This window comes from Filicampus tigris, chromosome 17 (genome assembly GCF_054856515.1).
Source record: "Filicampus tigris isolate MCC_2025a chromosome 17, RoL_Ftig_1.0, whole genome shotgun sequence".
In the NCBI taxonomy this organism is placed as follows: domain Eukaryota; kingdom Metazoa; phylum Chordata; class Actinopteri; order Syngnathiformes; family Syngnathidae; genus Filicampus; species Filicampus tigris.
In genome coordinates, this window is record NC_141233.1 from 10,184,263 (window position 1) to 10,197,447 (window position 13,185).

The following is a 13,185-nucleotide window of genomic DNA, read 5'->3' on the forward strand; positions in this document are numbered from 1 at the left end:
TTGCAAAGTGGGTACAAATACAAGACAAAGTAATGTAAACAATCAAATGTTCTGCCTGTAGTTCATTTGTTTATTGTTTTAAGTATTAAGGGACCAAAAAAGAAGACATTGTATTCATTATATATTGTTAATCAGCCAATTAATTAATCTGTTATCGGGCCCTGGTAAAAGTACTACCATCTTAACCAGCATGTGACGAGGGCTCATGAAAAACGAGGCAGAGGTTGTATTTCTAGAAAAAATATATATTCTGTTTAGCCACAGTAACATTTCATAGGAAAATACAAAAAGATAAAAAAATGTACTTAGATAATGAGTCATGGATGAGAAATTGAAATAAAAGCTACATAAATAAATGTTTCAAATCAAGCCGTTCTCCAAGATAAAACATTGTACTGAAGTTAAATACAACGGAAATGTTATCAACAAATGTACCCTACTGGATTAAAAAGTGCCCAACTCCACACCCAGTATACGCGTTTACTAAAATACACATTGAGCCAAGTACTATAGTACTATAGTGCAGTTGCCATAGGGATGTTATCAATTATGTAACCTCTCTAAGGTGATGACTATGCAAGGCTGTATGTCAACAAATTAAGAAGTGAAGATGCTTAATTAAGGAATTCCTAAAGCGAAAGTCCCCGTTGCCTGATCCTCAGCGAGAGCTCATTTGTACACCATTCTCGACCATTTACTGTGTCAACAGGAAGCTAATTGTTGTTTGCTTTCTCTTCTCTTTCGGTGGGGACGTGAGCACTTCTCGCCAGCAGGGTGTCGCTGATGGCGGCGGCGGTGATGATGATGAGGGGGCGGTGGGGCGCGGGGGGATGGGGGGGGGGGCTTAGGCAAACCGATGGAGAGGGATAGAAAAAGATTGCAAGCAAGGTGGTGTGATAGTCATTGTCTACACGCTAATGAGAAATTAATTGCGCCACAGCTGGCTGGGATGATTGTAGTACTGGAGGGCGATCACAGGGGGCGACGTGCACCATCAGTGAGGCCTGGTGGGGATTGGAATGACAAGTTCAATGGTGAAAAGAATCTTGAACTTCATTTTACTTTGTGTACTAGAAGTACTCATTTATGATGAACACCGCGGCCAATTTGTTCCGTATTTAAAGTGGAAGTCAACCTAAATGTGTTTTTTTCTCCAAAATATGTTCTATGCAGGCCCACTAGTTGAAATACGGCAGAGTTAATTAAGCAGTAAAATCCACCTGTTTTTAGGTAGCTCAGGGGGCGGCCATTTTGTCACTTCTGTTGACTGAAAATGACATCAAAGTTGCTCAGGGCTCGGTTAACGACCAATCACAGCTCATCTGTTTCCTGAAGCCGAGCCATGATTGGTCGTTATCTAAGCCCAGAGCAACTGTGATGTCATTTTCAGTGGACGGAAATGACAAAATGGTCGCCCTCTGAGATAGCTAAAAACGGGTGGATTTCTCATATTCCACAAACACAATATTAATTAGAATGCCTTGTTTCAATTTAATGGGCCTACATATAACATATTCTGGAAAAAAACATGTTTGGGTTGACTTCCGCTTTAAATGAAGAAAAAAATGCTACAAATAACCGACCAAAGACTGACTTGTTTAAAGTGTGAAAACTTATAAATATAAAATTTACAGCAACTTGGGGGATGGAAAAAAGAATGTGGCTATTTAAGGACTTAAGAGTTGACAGACACTGGCAAGGACTTGCTCATCTGCCTCTTCCCCGATTCCAGCTGACCTAAAGGGCAGCAGAGCATGGAGATTAAATATGTATGGATATTTCGCATCTACAAGCTAGTAGAGATATTTTTGCATGCCGCATCATGACTCAAGCAAGTGAACTTTCAAGTGATGTGACGTGACGTGAATGCCTGTTTTTGTTCCTCCAAGACGCCTGTGGAGCAATTGAATAAAACAAAATTAAGCCATCTGAAGAATGATTATCAATTTTGTTGATTTTGTATTCATTTCATTCACGGCACTGTGAGCTGTGCAGCGCACATGTAGCGGCACAACCCGCCTCTTTTGGTGTCCGACTCTGCAGCCGCAACCTTGTGTGAAGTCCCCCGGGCCACCCAGCCAACCACCTACCCCCCAAAAAGCCTGTGTGCTCGTGGGGTGGATGAGGGTGTGAGAAGCGTTGCGCCCTCTGAAGGCACGCGTCATGCTCAATTTGTGTTTCATAGTAAGATGGCCGCAGGGAGGGGCGCCAGCGCATTCAGGAAGGGGAGAAGCCATGTGATAATGCGAGGGGAGAAACACAGGACCATTGTAGAAAAATTACAGTTGGCAACTGTTCCGCACATCTACTGACCGGCTGCAATGAAAAAATTGCAACACTGTATCAGATTTTGAGGTTCCATATAAAATATGCTGTGCTATTTTAATTTTTACTGAACCATAAAAACATGGCGTGATTGTCAAGGAAGACGCAAATTGCCAAAAAGAGAGGAAAGGGGCAACAATAAAGGAGAAAGCATGGATATTTTGAGATGCTGACAGCAATGATGAAGACTTTTGGAGACAGAGACTCTACACGCTTTGCCATGTATTGTACAGTGGTACCTGTAGTAATGTAGTGATAAGGCACTGAGTGCCTTAATTTACGGGGTTTTTGAATTCCAAAGTTTCCAATTTGCAACACAGTATGTTAGTGGACATTTTCCACTTCTTTTCACACAAGTAGCAATATAATGTGTACAATGCAGATGACGGTAGCAGAGAAAATGGTCTGAGCCTGAGACCACTATTGACGAATGAGTAGAAAATGCCGTAACACTCCCGTCTCGCGTCCTTCTACTCCAAGAAGAAATCTCCATTGAACTGCCATTAGTGATACATACACCCCAATAGACACAAGGGCACACACAAGGTCTAGATTTACAATATCGATCGTAATAAGACACTTCTAGTCTCAGCGGTGAATATGAATATGTTTACAGACTATAGTTTCCAAAGCACAGGATCTATATATATATATATATATATATATGTAGTTTTAGTTGTATTAAGTTCATTTTGTCTTCCGCCTTCATCACACTCTTCATCACACACTGATGAAGGCGGAAGTACACGCCGAAACATGTCAGGTAACTAAACGACCTACAGTCACGATTGAAAAAAATATAGCCAATTAGTTTTGTTAATATGCAGACATTTGGCATGGAGATGTTGCCGCGCCCTCTCAAGGAAAAGCATTTTCCCAGGCATTTAGGTCAGAAATTCACATCAATTCCAACTGGGAAGTAGATGTGTACTTATTTTTCTGGCGTTTGAACCGCATTATTTTCACATAAAAAAAGTTGTCCACTCCATTCATCATGGTGGCTTAGCCAGGTGTGTGAAATCAATTAGTCTAATTAGGGAAGTTGTTTACTGAAGCTCATGTGGTGCACTGGCTCTATGCATTTTTTTTTTTTTCTAGGTTATAGAACAACATGGGGCCTGTGCAGCGCTGCATAATTTCTCTTTCCAAATTCTGAATTCCGCCAGAGAGAGGGAGCAGAAATATAATCTCATCAGTCACGACTCACAAGGCCCGGCCGGGTACACCTGCATGATGTAATGCAGTCAATGCAGAAATTGCACAATTGCACTTGTAGTAATTGGTCCGAAAATATTTTCTTACTAATGTGACCAAGCGATATTTAGTTACAGGCAGAACATTTAAATGCTTTTTCCACTTGATGCCAGAAGGTACAATTAACCTGCGCGTCACAGCACAATAACAGCTTTGTGTTTAACTAAACAGGTACAAATTTCACAGGGTTAATGACATTTTTGAGTACATTGAGATGAGATCTTTTTTTTTTCCAGTATATAGTATATTCCTTTTGTGACATTTTTGTTTGGTCGTGTGCTGTGAAATTTGTCATGATCGGTGCTTATGATGACTTTGTTCTGATTAGTTTTACTTTTGGTCCATGTTTTGTCCTGTTTTCCCTGTGTTCCTTTTTTCCCGTCACGTCTTCTTGTTAGGTTTTCGTTTGCAACTGTTCTCGGATCCTCATGTCCGCCAATCAGCTCCCTTCGGTCAACTCATTCCCTTGTCCGGGTGGAGCTCGTTGACTCGTCAGTTTGCTTGTGTTTTAGTTCCCTGATTTCTTTCAGTCTTTGGTGGTTCGCTGCAGTCTTACAATTTGGATTTTTCATTATAATTGATTGTCATTTCATTTTGACTTTTATTCGATAAATTCCGTTAGTTTGAATTTGTTTTCAGAGCGGTTTTGTTAGTTTTGATTCATTTTTATCTGTCAAAAATGCCTAATTTTAGTTTAGTTGTATTCATTTTAGTGTTAGTTTTAGTTTTTTTTATGTATATGGAGTATTTCTGAAGTGCTAAATTAAGAAAAATGTCACTAAGTATTGTGTAATAAAGATAAACTACAATACCCAAACGACTCTTTGATATTTTTTTTCTGTACAGCCGTACGGTTATATGATACAGTAATAATTTAAAATAAATCACGAAAGCTCATGTCAAAAATTAATTTACAAAGACAAAAACAAAGGACATTTTTACTATAATTATAGTTTCAGTTAGTTTTATAAACGCAAAATTTCAGTTAGTTTTCATGTGAACAGTTTGCATGTTCAACCTGCTTGTTTCCTGCCTTCATCCCACAATCCAAAAATCATATGTGTTAGTTTCATTAAACACTCTAAATTGGCTAAAGTTAGAAATGTGAGCCTGTGTCAAAGTGTGTTTATAAGTACGTTACGAGTGGTTGGGAACCGGTGCATTATCACGAGGTGTTGCAAACCGGTTTGTGGGGTAACAAGAAGCCCAGTAACAGAACACTACTAGGGTTCAGTACGTGGGGGAGTTAGAAGTCTCCCAGAATGATATAGTGCAGTTCCATCAACACAATAATAAATATTTTGGGATAAAACCTCTCTGATGCTGTCCATCAAAACCGAGCAGAGGAAATGTGTCACGCGGTTGATGTTTGGTCGCTTTTGTTGAAAATTGTAGTCATGTAACTAAATGGAAAGGCCAACCTTCAATTCCTTGTTGTTCCAGCTGGCTGCTTCCATTGGGGGAAAGAGAGTGAATAATTTGTCCACAGGTGATGAATGCGCTTGGACTCATTTCCGCCAAAATGATCTCATTGGGAAAAATGCATTCTGGCTCAGATTTAAAAAGTGCATTGGGCAGTCACTTAGAAGACTGAGGTGAGGCCACCCGTGCTACTACATATCACAATAATACATCTTTTTTTTTTGTAGCACTTTCTCTATATGCATAGACGCTCGCATATAAATTACAGCTACAGTTATTTAGTGAGAAAATGTTTTATTTATTACGCTTCCATGAATAGAGGTAATTCAGTTTCAGAAGAAAATAGCGCGAATCACGATTTGCTCAACCTTCTTTGCTTTGTCAAGGGTCCGATTTGTGAACCTTATAACCCTAATAGAGTAAACACTCCTTTAACGGGGAATGTGAGGTTAAATATCAACCGATGTACTAACGACTGTTAGAAAACGGCGTTTGTTTGTTTACGTTCAATCTTCAGTTGTTGTAGCCAAGGCGAGTCAGACTTCAGTCATGTTCCTCAAACTTCCCTTTTGTCTTTGACCAACAACTTCACAAAGCATGTATATATATGTATATTAGGGGTGTAACAAAAACCGTACTGAATTGCTCCACTTAAAAACACAATAAATCGAGGCACATATCGAATCGTGTTTTATCGGAGAGGTATGCTTTTAAAGAAAGTGCCACATTTATGGTACTGACTAGTTCATTCATATGTATACATATCAATCAATCAATCAATCACATTTTATTTATATAGCACTTTTCATACATAAAAATGCAACTCAAAGTGCTTTAAAACATTCAAAGCAAAACATAGAATTATCTTCAATCAAAAGAAAAGATAAATTGAAAAAATAAATATTGACTCATAGCCTCTCGAAATGAGCCGTTCCATATTGAATCAAATCATAATCCCATTGAGTTGGACTGAATTGCATCGTTCCACTTTAAAATTGAACCATCCTTGAATTTAATTGCACCGAGATACCTATCGAAATGTCTATTATTGGAAAGATGTATGCCCCTAATATATCTATATACACACACAGTACATTAAAGTGCTCCGTTTATCTTTTGTATATAATTAAAGGTAAAGAATGGCAGTGCCAATGTTTCATCGCAACCCTCAGGAAAATATAATATAATATACAATCGAGCACACGTACGCTTTGTGGATCACTTCCCGCACCATTTAAACATCATAGACAATCGGCTGATTAAATGAGAAAGGTTGGAGGGCCCTTAATTCCCTTGGCTGCGAACAAAGGCCGACATGGGTTTCCATCATGGGAAAAACTGGAAGCAACGTAGGTGATGTCAAAAGTGTAGCGTGTGTGTGCGGCGTCTGCATTTGCGCTTGTGTGAAAGAGTCAGGAGATGAACGTTCCGCTCGACCAGGCAGAGTGTGTGGGCCGAGCTTGGGAGCACATTTAGTTTCGTTCTTGCTGTCTCTCTAGATTTCTTGGATCATCGTATATCAGCCCACCTCTCCCTTGCTTTTATCTAGTCAGTGTTACGAAGAAAACGAAGAAGAAAGGGGCCGAAATTAAACAAAGAAATCAACGATTTTTAAAATCTCCTTCAAGTGTTGCTAGGTTGATGTAACAATAGTGAGAAACGGTCACTGGGGCAATTATGGAGATGTCTGGCCTGCTCTGACGTATACAGTAAAAGTAACACCAATGATGAATTAATTGTTAACGGTAATTATAAATCCATCAATTTTCTTGTTGTTCATGTACTCAGGGTCGCAGGTGAACCGCAACCTCACCCAGCTGACTTTGGGCGAGAGGTGGGACTGGTCACAGGGTCGAAATTTAAATCGAAATTTAAATCCAAGAAAGCGCGTTCTTTTCTGTTCAGCAACAGGTGGAATTTTTTTCTGGACATACCACTTTATGAAACGATTTGCTCCAGTTAAGTTGCAATTTTAGGGCAAGCGTCAGTGTTTGAAACATCACCGTCAATTTGACCGGCTGACGTCTCGGAATTTTGGTCTGTAACGAGCAAATGGTGGATGTATTTAACTGACACTTGCCAGCCAATTGGAGAAGGGAATTCCCAGAGCAGAAGACGAAACAAAAGGGCCGTTGGGAAATAATGACGTTATACTGTTTTACTTACTCTCATTCACTGCGATTGACGAATTTACTTGTCTTTTCACAGTCCAGCCACTCAATCCCAGGAACTTATTTATATTTATTTTTTCAAATTTTTTCAAACGTGAGGGTAAAAGAGGATCTGCAAATGTCTGGCAGTGAATAATGAATTCATTTGGAGGTGGTTTTTGACCAGAATTTCTATCGGCAATACCACACCAAAACATTCCCTAAAAAAGGCAATTCTTTTCCATCACAAAAAAAAAAAACAACGTAAATATTCTGCCACTAAATTGTTGGATTTTCAAAATTCTTCATGTGGTAGCCATCCCCTCCAGACTCAGATATGCAGATTTTTGTCAGATTTTTGCTATTTTCAGAAGCTTGTTTGTCCCTATACAAATAGATGTATTATATCTCTGTGATTGACTGGTGACCAATCCAGGGTGTCTGATGCTTTTCGGCTGATGTCAGATGAGATATCCTCCTCCAGTTCCCCACGATTCTGAACAGGATCAGCATTGAAGAAAATGGATGGATTAATGGAGAATTTCACCGAAATCTGGCCGAACGTATTCTCCCTTTTTAGATCCATAGCAGGACTTTAACCTGTCCCTGAGGTCTCATTGGCAAAGCCCTTTCAGAGTGAACTTCTGTCACCCTCCAAAAATATGACCAAAGAGATCCAAAGCCCTTCTTTTTATCGCCATACTACCCATGTATCAGACCAATTCAGTCCTTCAGTTTCTAATCCTTCAAAACTTCAGCATTCCCGACACAGCCGCCCACGACATATTGTTCATTCATCGAGTACCTCATTTGGAGTGCACGCAATTCTTCTGCTAAACCTTTAAAGTAATACCGAAGCATGTGAATGAAATTCATTTAATAACTTGAAAATGTGTGTGCGGGGGTCGGGGAGAAGCCATGAAATAAGCAGTTCATTTGAAGGGAACCGTAACGAATGGGCCTGTCGCGCCGGCCGCTCGTTTGAGCCCAATAACGGATGGTATGATTGGAACCGCAATTAATTTTGGGGCTGCACACAAAGACCCCAAAGCTAAGGGAAAGAAATGCCTAGCAGTAGACGCGCAATTCGGACGGCGGAACTACTACGTGCATTAGTTCACAGTGGATTAGACGGGATCGTGAATTAGGCAGAAATCCACTAATTCCTAGTAAGCCTTTGATTAATTACAGGTTTTTAGTATTCATAGAAAATGTATTTGCAGAGAAATCCTTAATTACTATTATCTCAAACTGTCACAAGTTTTTTTTTTCCTGCCGACAGTATGTACCATCTACGAATTGTATCCAGTATGTACTCTGTTTGTAAAACTCAAACCTGGCTGCATGAAAAAACCTGTCAATAAGACTGCTTTCAGAAACATGTTTTCCTTAAATCCCTCATCCTTAGATCGTGATCATCAACATAGTGTTTAATGAACTTTCTGCGTTTAATGAACTCATTTAAGCATTCTCGCTCTGACCAAACATTACATGGTTTGATTGTATAATTGACGTTCGAGAAATTGCAAATGTGAATGCTGAGGGACGCTGTCGAGCAGACAAATAGGCTTTTCAGAGGCTTTGAGCAGTATGTACAAAAAAAAAAATTAAAAAATCATTAAGGTGCTTTGAAAAATGTATGTATCAAAATCGTGTTTTCTTTGTCCAGATAAGCATGTTTCTCCAAATTTAGGGTTATTGTCTATCATGTGTTTTTGTTGTTTACATTATATTTGGCCTTGTTTCGGGTCGTCTTGTTTTCCTTCTTGTCTTGCTCGTTAGGATGTCATTTCCACCTGTTCTGGTCAGCCCTGTTCCTTGTTCCGACCAATCAGCTCCCTCCAGCCACTTGTCCAGGTGCACCTCGTTTATTTTGTTGTCTGGTTTGCTTCAGGCTTTGTCTGTTTATTGTTATTAGGGTAGGTCATGTTTTCTTTGTCATGTTATGTTATGTCTCTTGCACAAGTAGGAGGGACTGTTTTGTTTCTTTGTTGCTTTGGATTTAGATGTCTTAAGGAGTTGGGTAACTTAGTGCTACAAAAGTTGCCATTATGGATTTTTGTGAATAAATATATTTTTTAATCATATATATTTACATTGATGTTTTGTCCTTGTGGATGCAGTGTCTGGCGGAAAGTCATGGCAGCAAAGGGCTGAACGAGCCCAAGACAGATGCTGAAGCGGCAGATGGTGAAAATATTGAAATGTGCTGATAAACAAAATAATATTTTTGTTTACTGCTTTCTGCTGATGTTGACGTGACCTGGCCAACTGCTGGTTACATGCAGAATGACCACAAGCTGTAATGTACTGAGACATAATTACTGGAGACATTTGTAACTTCTAAATAACATTTGAAACAGAGAAAGCTGGTTTTCATATATATTCACCCGCCACAACATTAGGCAAGTGTTTGAACTTTTTTTTAATTTTTTTTTAAAGAAAATAATAATGCACTTCATGTTGCAGTTTATGTTGTGGGTCTCGTGTGTTAACATGAGTTTGAATGTGATTGTTTCATTCTGAACGCGGCTAGACTTTTTATATCTTCTGTATGTGTTTGTAAACATCATAGACAGAGGCTAATGAAATTAGCATGGCACACAAACGCTGCAGCAACACGTAGACAGGCACTACTCACAGGTATATGTTTTTTATCCTTTAAAAAAGCGCTGAATTTTACTGCAGCTTACTGAGTCACTTAGCTGTGATACTCTTCTTTGCGTATGTCTGTATTATACTGCCCCCTCATGGCCAAAGTGCACCCAATGGCATTTGCATTCATTTCAATGGGGAAAAGTGAGTCATAGTCCGATGTTTACATCCCATCAGGCTGTATAAAAATTAATTGTGCCTTTTGTGGAGGTCTGCACTCTTCAAAATGCTTTTTTTTTTTTTTTAATTCATGTAATTATGCATTAAAGTGTTTTTTTTAGTGTATTGACACAAACCTGAAAGTTACATACACATGTTCTTTTGTCTTTGCGCTCCAGTCGGGGAGACCGTGCACTTAAAACGAATTGTTCGACTTGAGTTTTGCATACATCCCGACATCATTTACATATCTGTCACGCGTATTTATGCAGCAAATTAGAGCGCGGGCGGGCTCGAGCCTCTGCCAAACACATGCATGCATAATAACCTCTTTTTCTCTCTCTTTCTCTGTGCGTTTGATGCATTCACTGTCGTTTCATCCCGCCGCACTCCCGGCCGCTCGCCCTGACGGTTTTCGAGATGTTTGTTAATACAGCTGCGCCGCTCTCGCATGATTTAAGAAGTAGGCCTACGACGCGGAATGAGCAACGGGAAAGAGCGCGTCCCGGGCATTCGTCACTCTGGCGCCGGCGAAAAGGGCAGCAATGGGAGTAATTATATTTGGCGACAGCCGATGACATGTTGCTCTGCGGGCGAATAATTTGGGGAGCCAACATAATATTTGTGTCTGCAAGTTTTTCGGGCGCCGCAAAGTTTGGCATTCTGTGGGATGAGGATCAGTATTTGATAACTCACTGTGAGCGTGATAACTGTATAGTGGATTTCTGTAAATAGCAGCCGAGGGTGTTTACTCAACTGCGGATGGAGCAGGCATCTACGAAGGGGAGGCTTTTATTTCTACAAAGGCCTTTTATAATAATTTAGAAAGATTTGTCAAGCTATATGTTTGTGTTAAACTGTTAGACGGGCTTTATGGGAAACCTGATTTTTCAGCCCTGGAGTTTAATAGCTTAATAGAGTTTAATAGTATTTTATTCACAGTTACAAAGTACAATAGTAGGCATGGATTTTTTTTTTAACATCATAGCCATAAATTACAACTCATGGTCAAATCTGTATTGCTCATTTCTGGGTCAAACTTAAAAATGAAAATAGGTCAAAAACCTGATGTGCTAGAAAAAAGTAAAGATATTGTTGAAATCTGCATCAAAAAAACTTTGGAGACACACAAAGCCATCTCTTATAAAAATTAGCCGTTGAGCAGTGTTTCGGATTTAGAAATCTCACTAATGGGGTTCAAACTGAAAAAGCAATTTGAACCTGACTAGACACCTTGTACGCGTACAATTCATTCTGTCAGATGTACAGGACATGTCTATGATGTGAGATGATTTGAGAGAGCTGACTTCAATGCCAGTAACACGCTGGATGGACGCTTGTTGCAAAGAGAAGATAAAAACCAGATTAAAACTACGCCACTATTAAAAATCACAACGTGGCCAGAGGAGGCAGCCAGACGGATGCTTGTCGACAAGCAAATCAACAAACCAGTAGACAGGAGGAGTGTGTGTGTGTGTGTGTGTGCATGTCAGAAGTATCTCACGCAATTAGGTCATTCCCAATAATTGGCTGCCAGACGTTCTCATTAAAACCATCTCAAGTTTGAGGCCTTTGATGAGCCCACAGACCAAACGGGAACGGCTCAATGAGTCGGCACACACGCGCGCAAGTGATGGGAGTCATACTTTCCATTTTGTGAGGACGAGTTGCATCACTATTGATGAAACAGTCCAATATTCAGCGGCGTTCCAAAAACAGAGTGCATGCAGCATTGGTACGTCTCGCGTCACTCTTATGTCGGAATATTTTGACAGTCTGATGATAAACATGCTAGCAGCTGTCAAACTGACCCCAGTGGTTGTGTTTATGCTTGTTTTGGTTATACACAGCCTCTAGATATACAACATTATGACCTTGGTGGTAATATGCTAAAGAGCGTGGCTAAGCAAACCTTGCCTGAAGTGGACAATTACAATCGGAGTGTAATTACTACATACTCAATGGATATTTAACAGGACAGGATGTTACATGGAAATATACTGTACACGTTAGATAAAGCATTTGTCTTGGTGAAGGAGTGTGTGGTTCAATGCCAAAGATTATTATTGTAGGATGTTTTCCAAGTAACTGTACACAATTGGTACAATGATGATCTTGAGTCGGATCACGATTTTGGAACTACATATAACGATGCTACGTAATTAGGATGCAAAAGAACGGTAGCTGCATTCTGCTACAGTTACAGAAAAAAAAACCATGTAAAGAGATTACGTGTAAATTTGGTAAAGACTGGGATTATTTCTCTGGATAAGGTACTGTAGCTCCAAACTCCAAATGTGGTCATATGGCCCCTGTGTGCCTGTATGCACTTGCATGTCTAAATCAATTGATTAATCAACAACAAATGATCAAATTAATCAACAACTACAGTATTTTAATAGTAGAGTAATCTCTTAGAGGTGTTGTTTGATTTAAAAATTGTCCAAACCCTCTAATTTCAGCCTCTCAACAGTAAGTATTCTCTGATTTCTCTAGTCCTTCATGAAAGCAAACTGATTATCTTTGCAAAATAAGACAACTGCCAACATCGGTTTTTCCCTTAAAAACAATGATTGTAACTGAATCAGTTTAAAAAATGGTTGGTGAGTACATCAATCATTCGTGTGATATTGCTTAATCCTTGTTTACTTTTGTTTTAACCACTAAACAATACCACATAAAAAACAATAATTGGTTAATCAACAGTAATCGGGAAAAAATGGTTTCATAATACACGTTCATGCAAAATAGAATTGTATCTGATTATTGAATTAATTCATAGATCAGAGATGCAATTAAACTTTTCTAGATACATTTTTTTTCATCTGATTCTGAATCTGCCCTTGTCTTTTTTCTCTTCCACTTTAGGATTTAATAATAATAATAATGATGACAATAATAATAATAATAATAACAATAATAATAACATAAAGAAAATAACAATAATACAATATAATATATTACCATATTTAGTTATGTTTATGAATTCAGCAGATTTCTTTTCTGAAACAATTACATTAAATTATAACGCAAGGTTAAGTCTGTATTGCGCAAGGTTTTATAGGTCAAGGGTTAGGGTAAAGGCCATGTAAAAACAGATGCTAACAAGAGGTCACTCAAGACGATTATCACCTTGCCTTCTTAAGATAACGGCCTGCCTGGGCCCCAGTGGGGCCATAAGTCATTTTCCTTTAATTTCGTTATCTTTCTCCTTAATTGC